Source organism: Aulonocara sp. 'chitande type north' Nkhata Bay, linkage group LG20, assembly GCF_057382095.1.
Source record: "Aulonocara sp. 'chitande type north' Nkhata Bay isolate Kocher_YH1m ecotype deep benthic linkage group LG20, A_spYH_male_GT1.1, whole genome shotgun sequence".
NCBI lineage: Eukaryota > Metazoa > Chordata > Actinopteri > Cichliformes > Cichlidae > Aulonocara > Aulonocara sp. 'chitande type north' Nkhata Bay.
In genome coordinates this window covers 10237769-10250913 of record NC_141363.1, presented here as the reverse complement: position 1 = coordinate 10250913, position 13145 = coordinate 10237769, and positions in this window count along the sequence as shown.

Genomic DNA, 13145 nt, shown 5'->3' with positions numbered 1-13145 from the left:
CTAGACATTTTAAATGAGAATAAGAAAGAAAAGTATGTCTTTGTGCCCCCTTTTCCCTGTTAATGCCCTATCGGCCCCCCTGGCTAAACTTTGCTAGATCCGCCCCTGTACAGTTACAGCCGTCAGCTACGTAGAAAAAGATCCTCGAGTAGAAAGTAATATTAAATAAATTCTAACAACAGCTGATCAAGCTTAAACGTGCTGCTGTTGTTTATCTGCTGGTTTCCTCTTTCTGGTGCAAAGTGGGCCAAAAGCAAACTAGAGACACGGACTCGCGACAGAAAAGCCAACCAGCTGATCATTAAGCAGTTTCATGATTGAAGTAGCAGCAGGAGAGGCAGTCGCTTGTTAAGCTTAACGCAGGAATGCTTTACAAACATTCAGAGATGGACTTACACACTTGCTTTACTTCTCTCGGGATAACTTTGTCGGAGATGAAATGCCGGGTTGCTAGCGAAGCTCCACATGCTATCCAGACCACCGACAGGTCCCGCATGCCACAGCTGCTCTATCACGTGATGCATACTGCTCCGACGTGCTAACGTTCTGAGGTGAGTTACGGCGTGTTGCAAGTTTTGTGAGGTGCTTTCGTGATATTTAATGGATCGGATTACATTTTTTATTTTTCTCCGATATCCGATCCAGTAATTTAGGTCAGTATCGGACCGATACCGATACGTAATATCGGATCGGTCCATCTCTAATAACTATGCCAGCCTGGGACTTTACCACATCCAGCTTCATCATCTGCAAGGCTGTGTGAGGCAAGCCACCTGGACAGCTGAGTCAATATTTTGCTGGCTTTTTTCCCCTCCTGCCTTCAAATAGCCTATTATATATCAGGCCTTCTCCAGTTTTGCAGCAAAACAATCGCTCACACATTCATGCAGTTCTTTTAATACTAAACTACTGCACAGCACTTTTCCTCTCACTCTCACTTATACTCACATCAGTATTTTGTCTGCAGCAGCTGTGTTGATTTCTAACTGTACTGTATGTGTACTTTACTATGGTGAAACCACATAGTGAGGTGATAACCAGCTTCAACCAGCTTATCCTGATTGTTAGCATTAGGGTAAGAGAATCCAGATAACGGAAAGCGACGTTAGAATTGATTAATAGTGCAGGGCCCAGTTTTTATTGCTCTGCTACCATTCAACAGGTCTAAATGCACACTGGTCTATTATATATAAACTAAGTGGTTGTTTATAATTAGATGCCTTTGCTTTGCCTGTAAATATAACTGTTGGCGCTGTTATCAACAGATTTTGTAAAGCTCATTTTCGCCAGTAAATAATGACATAATGTTTGTGTACTTTGTGTGTAATGGTGCAACAACATGCTAAAAAGTAAGACCCTGCGAGTGTGGTGTTAGCTTTGCCTACTGGCCTTGATAGTCAGTTACAGTGTTGCTGTTTTTTCACAATCGTTATTTTTTTGGAAAATGTAGATTTAACTGATTTTTAAGGGCAAATAGCTTTTAATATACTGAAAATATAAATCTCTTTGACTTGAGAGTCCTATACTCATTTACATTATGATTCAAAGCAAATGATTAATTTACATTTATATGCTGTCATCAGCACAGTATGCTCTAAATGAAACATGATCCCAGTGTGGCCCACAGTCTATAAGGGGGAAACATAATCTAAATCCACAATGACAGCAAACAAGTATTGCTTTCAAAATAAACCACGAAAGACAAAGAATATCGAATGAACTGACACCAATACAAAATTACACAGAAAGGTAAATAAATGCACAAACACATTAAAAAGAAACTATTGTTTAATGTTTGTTATTTTAACATAAATGTATACATGTTTTTCACGTTTTTGCTGAATTAAATGGCACATTTACTATTCTATCTAATTAAATAAGCTTGCATTTCTTTTACATCGCGCTTCCAAAACATACCAAAAGTGTGCAAGTGGTGGCCAAATATTGACTTTTAAGCTTGTTTGAATTTTACAAACTCTGTCTTTTCCTGATATTCTGTATTTCCATGTGTGCTTGCACATTGCAATAAATTACTAGACACATTTTGCATTTTCGTAGTAGTATATGAAGAACAAAAAAGGTGACTCAATACTTTTGCACAGTATTGTGCATTCAGTCTTATTGTAATGAAGCTAAAATAAACAAACATGGTGTCAGGAGGTATTGTACAGCAGGGATTATTATGACAAGAAAAATCTCAAAAAACTGACTTAAAAACTGACAGCTTAGTAATATTTCCATTTTACTGTCTATTGTGTTTGTGAATCAGTCATTTACGCCTTTGTCTCATTGTGGACTATTGTAATGACTCTGTTCAAGCTGCTCAACAAACTGTCATTGAAGAAAGTGGGGCGGGTAGTGGCAGCAAGAATCATCGTCCCACATCTGTCAAGAAACGAGGGCCATATTCAAGAGTCTGCTGGTTAGTTAAAAGGCTTGCTGTAAAGCTGTTGCCAGATTTTGAAATGTAAACTGCTGAAGCAGAAAATTCATGTGACCTGTGCTTTAAGGATGCGCTCATGGGGTTTAACACTTTTACATTGCTAAAGATCCAGATAGAAAGTTTAATTTTATACCTAGACAGAAACCTATCATTAAACGAATGATGGTGTTATTTATTTCTGCTGTATGATAATGTAATAAAAAAGCAACATTATTCACAAAGCACTTTGTCTTAATTCACCAAATTTACAGATATATATTTGTGTGTTATGCTAATAGCAGGCTATTGTAGCTTGAGCCTAGCCCCAGCCTGATGTTGGGTGTGTTTGCTTTTTACTGAAGCCACGCCCCAAGATTATTACAAGTTATGACTTTAGTGTAAAATGTAGACGCCCCCCCTCTCAGGGATTATTCACAAAGCAATTTGAGTATCTCATGCTAATAGCAGGCTAATGTAGCCTGAGCATAGCCCTAAGCAAGATATTGGGTATCCTCGGTTCTTTTGGAATTTAAGCTTCAAATTCAAGATCAATTCGAGTTATGCCTTAAGTGTAAAATGTAAAAAACTAACAAGAAATTCCCCACTTACATTATTCATAAAGCAATTTGTGTTAATTTACACGTATAGATTTGTGTATCTTGTGCTACTAGCAGGCTATTGTAGCGTGAGCCTAGCCCCAAGCAGACATCGGGCATGCTTGCTTCGTTCTAAATCCACACCCCAATATTACAAGTTAGCACTTACATGACACCTCTTCAAGCAATTGTAGTGCCTCTTGATGTGATTTGACATGTTTTCTGTAGCTCTCTCTAGAACCGCATGAGGCTTTATACTACAACATGCATATATGCAGTGTGTTGTAAATAAACTTTGATGTGTAAAATCTGTGGAGTTCCCCTTTAAGCTGCGGAGGTTTTGATCATTTTGTCCCAGCATATCTCACAAAGCTTATGCCTTTGGGGCAAGATGTGCCCCCAAAGGGGCCAAAAAACCTTTTTTCATTCCTCTGGACAAACACAAAGTCTAAATCCTAATGTGACTCTGACTGCACTCTCATGGTCATATCTCATTGTATTGCAAAAGACTTCTCCCATCCTTTATCTGTTATAATATAACGGCACACTCCAGTGATCAACCTCCCTTGTGCTTTCATATTGTTTTGAAACGCGAGGAACAGATGTGGAAAAATGATGGAACTGCTGTGTTTGCTCTGAAGATGAACAAAACAAAAAACTGCGCTGGAAGAAGTCAGCATTTCTCCGGCATATAGTGCCCTAGAGCGAAAGAAACCGAACACCACGGAAGACTGTGCATTTGATCTATTATTTTTTATGACGCAAACGCATTTAGAAGTACGTACTGAGTCATTCAACAGTGAGAGGATTATGTTGTCCCTCGCCACCATGGTGCTGAGCAAAAGTGAGCCCTGCAGCAATCAGTTCAGGAAGCTTTAGCATCAGCCTTCTCTAAACTCAAGATGTCCTGGACTTTTTCTGCTGGTGCCACACAGTGTACACACATCAGACCTGCCTGAACTGTGATGGTAATCCTTCAAGGATTTATAGTGGGAGAGCCACAACAGCCCTGCCACAGACTTCCTGTGGCCTTCAGCTTTATTCAGTGTCTGCGACTGGCACAACTCGTTTGCTATACAGGAAGAAGATAGAATTGGTCGTTTTGTAACACACTTAAAACAACCTGATGTGACAGCGTGTATAACAACTGTGGTGCATAAAACGCCAAGGAGGCATGTTTCATTTGATCTGTTTTTCTTTTTGGAAAATAGACAAACGCTGCCACTTAAAAGCAGCAAGTTAAAGCCCCAAAACTTGAAATTTGATACATTTAGGTCAGACTGTTCAATGATAAAGGAGACATGAAGTGAACCATTAAAGTGAAACTAATTTTCTTAATTGAATTTCATCAGCAATAAATACCGAAGACTAATCAGTTTTCTAATCTATGTTCTATTATCTGTAACACCACCAGTGTGAAATGTACTTGGCAGCAAATTAGGACCAAGCATAGAAACTTTCTTCTTCTTCTAATTCTTCTTCTCTTTTTAAATCCTGGTTGCCCAGCGTGGGTGGCTTTGTTTTAATCTAATAAAATAAAGCAACTGTTTTATTTGAAAAAGATAATACTAGAATATGTTCAGTGAATTCAAACATGTCCTTAAAATGCATGAAGGAAAGATTTAAAATTGTAATTCTGAATTGAAGCCCAGTGACAACTGAAATTGGCATGAATGAAACAAGCAGTTAGAAACCTTTCTCAATGATCAACTCATGAAGAAGTGTGGTAACAGAGCAGCATTTGATCCCAAACCTATAAACTGCTTTTCACAGTGATTCAAAAAATGTGGTTATTATTGTTTTGTTTTTTTACTGTGTTCCCACTTAAATCTTCTTTAAGTGACAAGTCAGTGTCTTACACCATGCTCAACAAATTCAAACTATGGTACCTTCAAGATCGCATTTAGGCCACTGCATTCCTCTATTGCTCTTAACCTGAAATCTTACTTTCAAGCAGCCATAGCCTGCTCACATGTAATAGGCCTGTTAAACCTGGACTACAAAGCTAAACCAGAAAGCTTCAAGTACAAAAACAAAACAAGTCCCCTGCCTTCAGATTTTGCATATTCATATATTCTGTTCAATAGATTCACCAGTTCATGCAGCAGGCACACATACCTACCTTTCTGTTGTCTGAAAAACAATGATAGAATCTCCCACTGCTGTTTGGTTAGGGCACACATTGACTAAAATATGGATGTGACCAAATAATCAAGGAAAAATATTATGTTTGACTTTAATATTAACTACACATGATTTGACCCTTTACTGCACTCAAATAGCACTTATGAAGCTTTCACAAAGAACACCACAACTTGAACAGTTTGACAGGGCAGGTGTATCAATGTGCATCACTTATGAGGCTTAAATTCGATAAAGTATATTTCCCTGCCTTAAATCACATGGTGTCAATCATAATGTAAGACATTAAGATAACATTTTTTAAAAATACACTCATTCAACACTTTATTAGTTACAGTTTGCTAGTATTGGGTTGAACCCCCTTAATTCTTCATGGCACAGACTCAGCAAGGTGCTGGAAACATTCGAACTAAATTCTGGTCCATGTTGATGAGACAGCATCACACAGCTGCTGCAGATCTGTGGGCTTCACATCCATGATGTGAATGTCCTGCTCTATTAGACTGAAACCCAGTGACAAAATAGTGAACTCCTTGTTGTTTTTAAGAAACCAGTTTGAGATAATCTGAGTTTTTTTACTTGGCACATTATTCTGCTAGAAGCAACATTGTGGGCTTACGGGGATACAGTGGATGCAGTCGGCAACAATACTCAGGTGGGCTTTGGTATTTAAATAATGCTCAGTTGGTACTGTAAGTTCCAAATTGTGCCAAGAAAACATCACCCACACCATTACACCACCAGCACCAAGAAGGCAGCATGGATCCATCCCTTTGTGTTATTGCTGTGAGGTGATGTGTTTGAGGTTGTGATTTGATGCTATATAAATACAACTGAATTGTTTCCACCAAATTCAGACCCTCCCATCCAAATGTTGCCACAGAAATTGGGACTCATCAGACCAGACATGCGTTTCCAATGTTTTCTTGTGCAGTTTTGTTGACCCTGTTCAAATTGTAGCCTTAGTTTCCTGTTCTTAGCTTAGAGAAGTGGCACACAGTGTGGTCTTCTGATACTACGACTACTCTTCTGCATACCTTGGTTGTAATGTTTAAGTTATTGTTGCCTTCCTATGAGCTTGAAGCAGTCAGCTCCTTCTCCTCTGGACTCTGACATCAAAAAGGCATTTTTTTACCTGGAGAACTGCTGCTCATTTTCTCCCAAGAGGTGGTTTTGAGAGAAAATCCTAGGAGATGAGTAGTTTCTGAAATATTTAAAGAGCGTTCATTGTGGCGTTCAAAGTCACTTAAATTTTTCTTCTCCATTCTGATGCTCGTTTTGAACTTCTACCGTACATTGACCTACATTCCTAAATGCACCCAGTTGCTGCCATGTGATTGGCTGATTAGATACTTGTATTAACTGGTGGCTGGTGAATGCATATACCTACCTATTGGAGGCTACGGCATATGAATGTATACAGGTGATTTCTTAACCCATCAGTCAACGGAAGTAGAATGGATTTTTCTCTTGGTGTGTAATGTAGTTTACGTGACAACAGCTGTTCATGTAATTTGGTGTAAATTCAGCAAATTAACTGTCCTGTAAGTGAAGCAGGTTATTACGGTCATCATTTTACTTTTTAACAAGGCTGTTCTTACAGCCAGGCACGCCGACTGGAGTTTCATCAGTTTCCTTAGCCCGATCAATCTTGATCAATTGATGCCTATAACGGACAAATTCATCTCAAGGTAATGAAGACACTTAACAATGTTTTTTTTTTGGCATTGAAGCGCCCCAAGAAGCACTCTTGAAAACAAAAATACTGCTTGTCTGGTAACTTATCTAATTGCCACGGGGCATCACCTCCGCGTTAGATTTCCTTTATTAGTTTTCCGAGCCCAAATGAGGCTCATTAGCTGGCTTGCTCTAATTAGAGGACATATATCAGAAAACTCTAGGGTTTCTCACACTGCATGCTGGGAAAAATGAAATGCCATTAATCAATCTAGCTTCCTGTTCAACATTTTGGACAGTGGAAACAAACAAAATGCTGATCGAGTCAGTGATGCAGAAATGAAGGAAGTTTGATGAACAGAAAAAAAAGAAGAAAGCAGTGAGGTATTACAGACATGCTTTGGTGTAAAGGTTCTCCAAGGTCCATTGAAGTCAGGAGTACTTTGTAGTTTGTTGCAAGAACGTTGGTATAAATGAGTTGGTTTTTTTTTTAAATTGAAGTTAATTAGCCAGCTGGTTGTTAATATTTAAATATTTCCTGATATTTAGAACATTAGCTTAAAAAGTGTTTCAGGCAATTTAAAGGGACATACTTTAAGTGTATCTATGTTTTAATTGCTTGGCTTGTGAAGAGCTGTGAGAAGCCTCAACTTACATGGAGGGAAGGCAAATGCAGCCAGCTGCTGGGAACCTGGAGAGATTCCAGTTCCGTAAAGAGAGCAGAAGTCTTAGTCAAGATCATTGTATGCTTTCAATTTTGCACAGCCCTATGCGTTCATTTCCCCATGCCATTTCTGTTTTCGAAATGACACTCCTTTTGTGCAGCTTTTGAGACCCTCATGCATTTTAACAGCTCTCATGTCATTTTCTAAAACGATTTTGTTACCCTGCGGGATATTTGTGATTCTTTTAGTCAGTTGCCAAATTGAAAAAAAAAGAAAATTTCTTTTTAATCCACTGGACTAAAAAGAACTCATCCTATGTTTTAATGATAAGCCCGTTTTCTTTGTAGATTTGCAGATAAATATTTGTCACTTTCAAATTATTCATTTTGATTTTTTTTTTACATTCAGCGTTGGCTTGCTTTTGCCACAGGGACTGGATGTTGTCATTTGTGGCCACCATGTGCGGTACTCTGAAAGCATCAAAGAAGGTTTAAAAAAAGTTCTTTTCTGTTCATTTCTCACAACACTGCAAAGTAAATACACCAACAGTGTCTGCATCTATTCTGGAAGCACAATATTGCTCTAAACAGTTTGGTGGACAAGCATCATTTCCCTTCAACAGAATTGAATGATTTTGTTTCATCTTATTCTCATTTTGTGCATAAATATTTTCACACTTCAACCATAATTCATTATTCTCTCATTTAAAAAAAAAAAAACGGAGAAACGGAGGTAAAATTCCACTGGAGAGAGACATCCTGAACTCACAGTCTATCTTTGGTTTTGTTATTTAAAATTAACTCTTCATTTACCTGCTTGCTTAATTTGCTCTAAGTAGTGGCTAACATTAGTTAACCATCCGGTCATTCTACGTTGGGACATGGTTGAAGCTGATGTGTACAAAATATGTCCATCTGCAACCTCTCCATTACGTAGGAGGAGCCCTTATCTCATTGTCACTGGTCACTGGTATGGCTTTGAGAGAGAACACTTCTAAGCCTTCTGGCAACCTCTAATGCACTGAAGCCATTGAACAGGCAAGGCAAGAGGGGCTGTATTGACTTTGATCTGAAATGAGCGACTTTCATGGTCAATTTTACACGGGCTGCTAACTCTGCGCATCAGTTCATCCCGAGCCTTTCAGCCACGAGGAAATGAGATTCTTTCTTCACTTGAGGATCTACTGCAGTGTGAAGACCAGACGCGCTCTTGTCTTGAGACACACACACACACACACACACAACATGCAGCTGACCTTGCATTGCGATACTTGTGAAGGCCTCAGTCCCAATTTAGTCAGTCCATTACGGTACCCACTTACTCTACCAAACCTCCTCAACTTATTCTAATATTAAGTTTCATACCATTTTGTGAAATGGGCATGGATTTTGAACATTCATTTTATTCAGCAGAAATGGTATTACGTAACGAGAACTGTACTGTAGAGGACACTGGAGCTGCTCTCCTTGTGACAATGTTTGATTTAGGGCAACCAGACTAACTTAGTCATAAATCAAGGATCAGGGAAGCACAAATGAAAAGTAATCCTCTAAACATATCTTAGCTGATCCTTAAAAATCCTGACTCTTTTTACCCTAAAGCCTAAAAATGCCACCTTCCACCACTATAGAGTGATATTTTTTCCCATTTTAAATCAAAGTCTTTTAAAACTACTTCAGCCTGAAATCTAAATATCAAATATTAAAAAATTTATAAATCTACTAAATATTATAGTTTTTGGATTTTAACCCTTTAAAAAAGAGGGACTCCAGCAGCAGTGGAGCAGAAGTTGCAAATGAACACACTGTGGTCTTTGCATATAAAATTCCACATGGTGCTCCCAACTCTTTTTATTCTGTTCATGCAAAAGTCAAACTGCCCTTACATTTGCTGATGAGAAGGGCTTGCAGCAGCACCCTGCAGATTTGAATTGATTGATTTTTTTTGAACTGTAAACTGTCCAAAATGAGCACCCCAGTGTTTCCCATACAGGTTTGTCATGGCCACAATTTGCTGCAGGATTTCATCCATCAGCAGCAGTGCATAGCGGGTGGCATGGTGTGTAGGTCCCGGGCTCAAACCTCTGGCTGCTGGGACATAGCAGAGCGTTGCAGTCTTTGTCAGAGGCCAAAATATGGAGATGGAGAAGTCCATCCTGTCACTGCTTCAACCATCTTCCCTCCACTCTCACCTTCAAATGAGTCATAGTTATGCTCTAGCTGGTCTGTTTCTTCGTCGGAGGCCTCCTTCATGTCCTTAGAGGAGGATGAGGCGGCATCTTCACACTCGGAGTGCACGATCATTTCCAGAGCCTCCTGTGTGCTGTGAAGTCTTGCTATCTCCAAAATGACTGGTCCAGCACTGCTCATACTTCTTACCATGGCTGCAGGGCAGCAGCATAAACTACCTGAGCGAGAGCCAAAATAAAGTCCAATTTTGTTTTCTATGATGCAGAGACGTGGCCTTCTAAGAGAAAAGACTTGAAAGTGGACATCACACACACACACACACACACACTCAGATGCCTGTGCACACACTCACACACCATTGACCAATCTCAACAGTGGCACACACTTATCCTTTCAGTAGCATTCTTGGAGAAATCAAAAAAAAGTGTGATATTTAATGATTCACGGGACAGTATTTAGTGGTTTAACAAAAATAAAAGCAACATTCCTCTGAAAATGGTCACGTACACAGGATGACTGAAAAATAGTGAAAAAAAGAGCAAAAACCTTTTAAAGACTGAAGAACTTTTGTTCAAGACCACTTTAAATATTCTGTCTCCTTTGAAGGAAAATATAAAGAAATGAGTGGTGACTCAAGACTTTTGCGCAGAACTCTATGTTTTAAATTGAGAGGAAACCATTTGTTACCTGGGAGGTCGGTGGGATCCTGGGAATATGGCTACTAAATTGCATAGTGTTGCTCTTGTCACACATCGTAAATTAATATTCATCTATTTTCTTCCAAGTTTTCTCTCACCATTGTCTCCACCTAAAGAGATAAAATGTTCGAGGTAGCTGAAACCTAAGCCAGCGCATTGGTATGATGATAACACCTTCTAGATATACTGGCGGCAAACTTGGCTCAAAATGTGAAAATACTGAATTTAAAAATTTGATCCGTTTCCGTAAACATCACCTTCTTTTTCAGCTAGACTGCAAGGACATACCTTTGAAGATGAAATCCTCACTGCTGGTTAAAAAAGCAAAAATAACCCCTTTGATTCCTCCCCTTAAGGTTGCCATTGGTAATTCTATGTGACTAAATCACAGAGTAACATACATACACACTGCTGAAGTTTCAAACGAGGCCAACTGGAAGGAAGGAAATCAATTGAAAAACTTTACAGTACACTTTGGAAGATTATCCAAAAAGTCTGTGCTCAAAGAGACAGAGATATGCTGCCAACAAAAATAGACCATAAGGAGGAGAAAAGGAGGCACAATATCTGCTCTGAAACATGTCTCAATCTCTTAACTAGTAAACAGAAGAGACATATTTTTCTTGAGGGAATAATGTGCCTCTTGACGCTTGAAAAAATAGTCTGCAAAAATGGAACGCATTCAGATTTGGTAGCTAAGCTAATGAACTAAAGCATACAAAAGCCAATGATTGTCCAAAGACGAGGTCATGTATATACAGAGATAATTATATTTTAAAAGATTTCTATTAAAAGTAGGACCTGAACATTATCCTGTTATTTTCTGGTCAAAAAGTACAAGTCTCTCTCACACACACACACACACACACACACACACACACACACACACACACACACTTCTGATTATATATGGTTCCAGTTGAAAGGGGCTGTGTCATCTTCCAGCTTTTTTAGGAGCCATGCTATGTGGAGCATCTCTCCCAGTGGTTCGCTTGCTAAAGAGCTTTGGCAAGTGGGAGATGCAGTGGGGGTGAAGTTTAAGGATGAAATTAATTAAAAATGCAGGAGAACATCAGCAGACTCTTTTCTCAAAGCAGGCACTCTCACGCTCTCTTCTGGTACGTGTCACATAAAGTGCATTTTCAAATCATCTGCTGTACAGTACTGCTCTAGTCATTTGGCGTTGCAAGCTCACCGTTCCGTCAGAGGCTGGATAGGCTGGGATGAGATAAAGAAGAGAAGCATCTCCGATACTTCAGCGTGCTTTTGTTTTGTTACTGCAAAGGAACTTAGCGGTACACTCAAAAAAATGAAACGTTGACTTTAATTAAAATTATTTTGTCAACAGGTTCCACGAAATTGAATTATGTTAGTTTAAAGCAAAAATCTTTAGTTCATCTAATTTAAAAAAACTACTTAAGATTAACAAGACATATTTAAGACTAACTAAATCAAGTTATGTTGTATGAACATAGATGATATATTTTCAGGTTAGATAGTTTAGATTAGTTACTTCAACACATTTCTTATTTGTGGCAGTAAAATGTTAAATTTAAGTTAGATTAATTCAAATATTATATTTTCAGCCACCTTGTGCTTTATTAATTAGTTTTACATAAATCTATTTTGTCAACAGGTTCCACACAAATGAATTAAGTACATCCAACTTATTTTTTAAAATTTCTTTTATTGCCAACACATTCAGTGAGCATTTGTGTAAACCCAGTCCAAAATAAAACACAACAGCTCATTAGGGTTAGTAATTAACAGTATGTAGACAGATGCAACATCAAGACTTTAAATTAAATGTCTGTATCTACCAGAAATAGAAGAAAAAAAAAAAAAAACGCATTGAAGATCACATAACACATTGATAAGATGACACTTGAGTTATGCACATGTGATGCTAGTAAGGTCTGTGAGTGTTTTTTTCTTTTAGTGTCTAAAATGGATAGCAAAGTTGCTATTTGCAATGATTGCTTAGGGTCAGTCCAGTAACACAATGCCAATGAAGTGCTTTCCTTTAACAATGCAAAGTGAAGTGTCCACCTCAACAGCCACAATTAAAAAAAAAATTTATGTAACAACAACAACAACAACAACAACAACAACAACAACAACAACAACAACAACAACAACAACAACAACAACAATAATAATAATAAATAGTCCACTGATATTAGCAATCAAAGAAAATTACATCACCATCCCAAATAAAACTTTAACAAAACATGCCAACATTATGGTCTAACAATAAAACAGCTTGTCAGCGTTCAGTTTTTTTGCAACAGCACAGCAGTAACCATTTAACACTTGCCACTGTCAACATTTATTTTACCAGTGTTTGGGCAAAAAACTTCAGATGTAAACATTTTAACATGGAAACAATTGTTCGTCTTTAAAAGTCCACAAAATATACATTCATCCTGCATTCCCAACTTGGATGATCTGATATCCTCGTGTTGGTGTTGTTCCCAGACCATCATGAAAATGTTGTTCCAGGTTCAACATTGCAAGTGACCAATCACATTGTTGTGACGTTATTCTTTTGCGCGCCAAGCCATTTGTGCATTTATGAAATTCCAATGTTACAAGGACAATATCAATTCTGCTTAATGTTTATTAAAGGGTTACGGTTAGGGTCAGTTGATCGGCGGACAGAGGCGGTTTCACGCAGCTTAAGTACAGTCTTTTGTTTTACGCCGTTTTTTCCCGAAGTCGCAAAAGTATGACGTCACAACATTCTGATTGGTCAC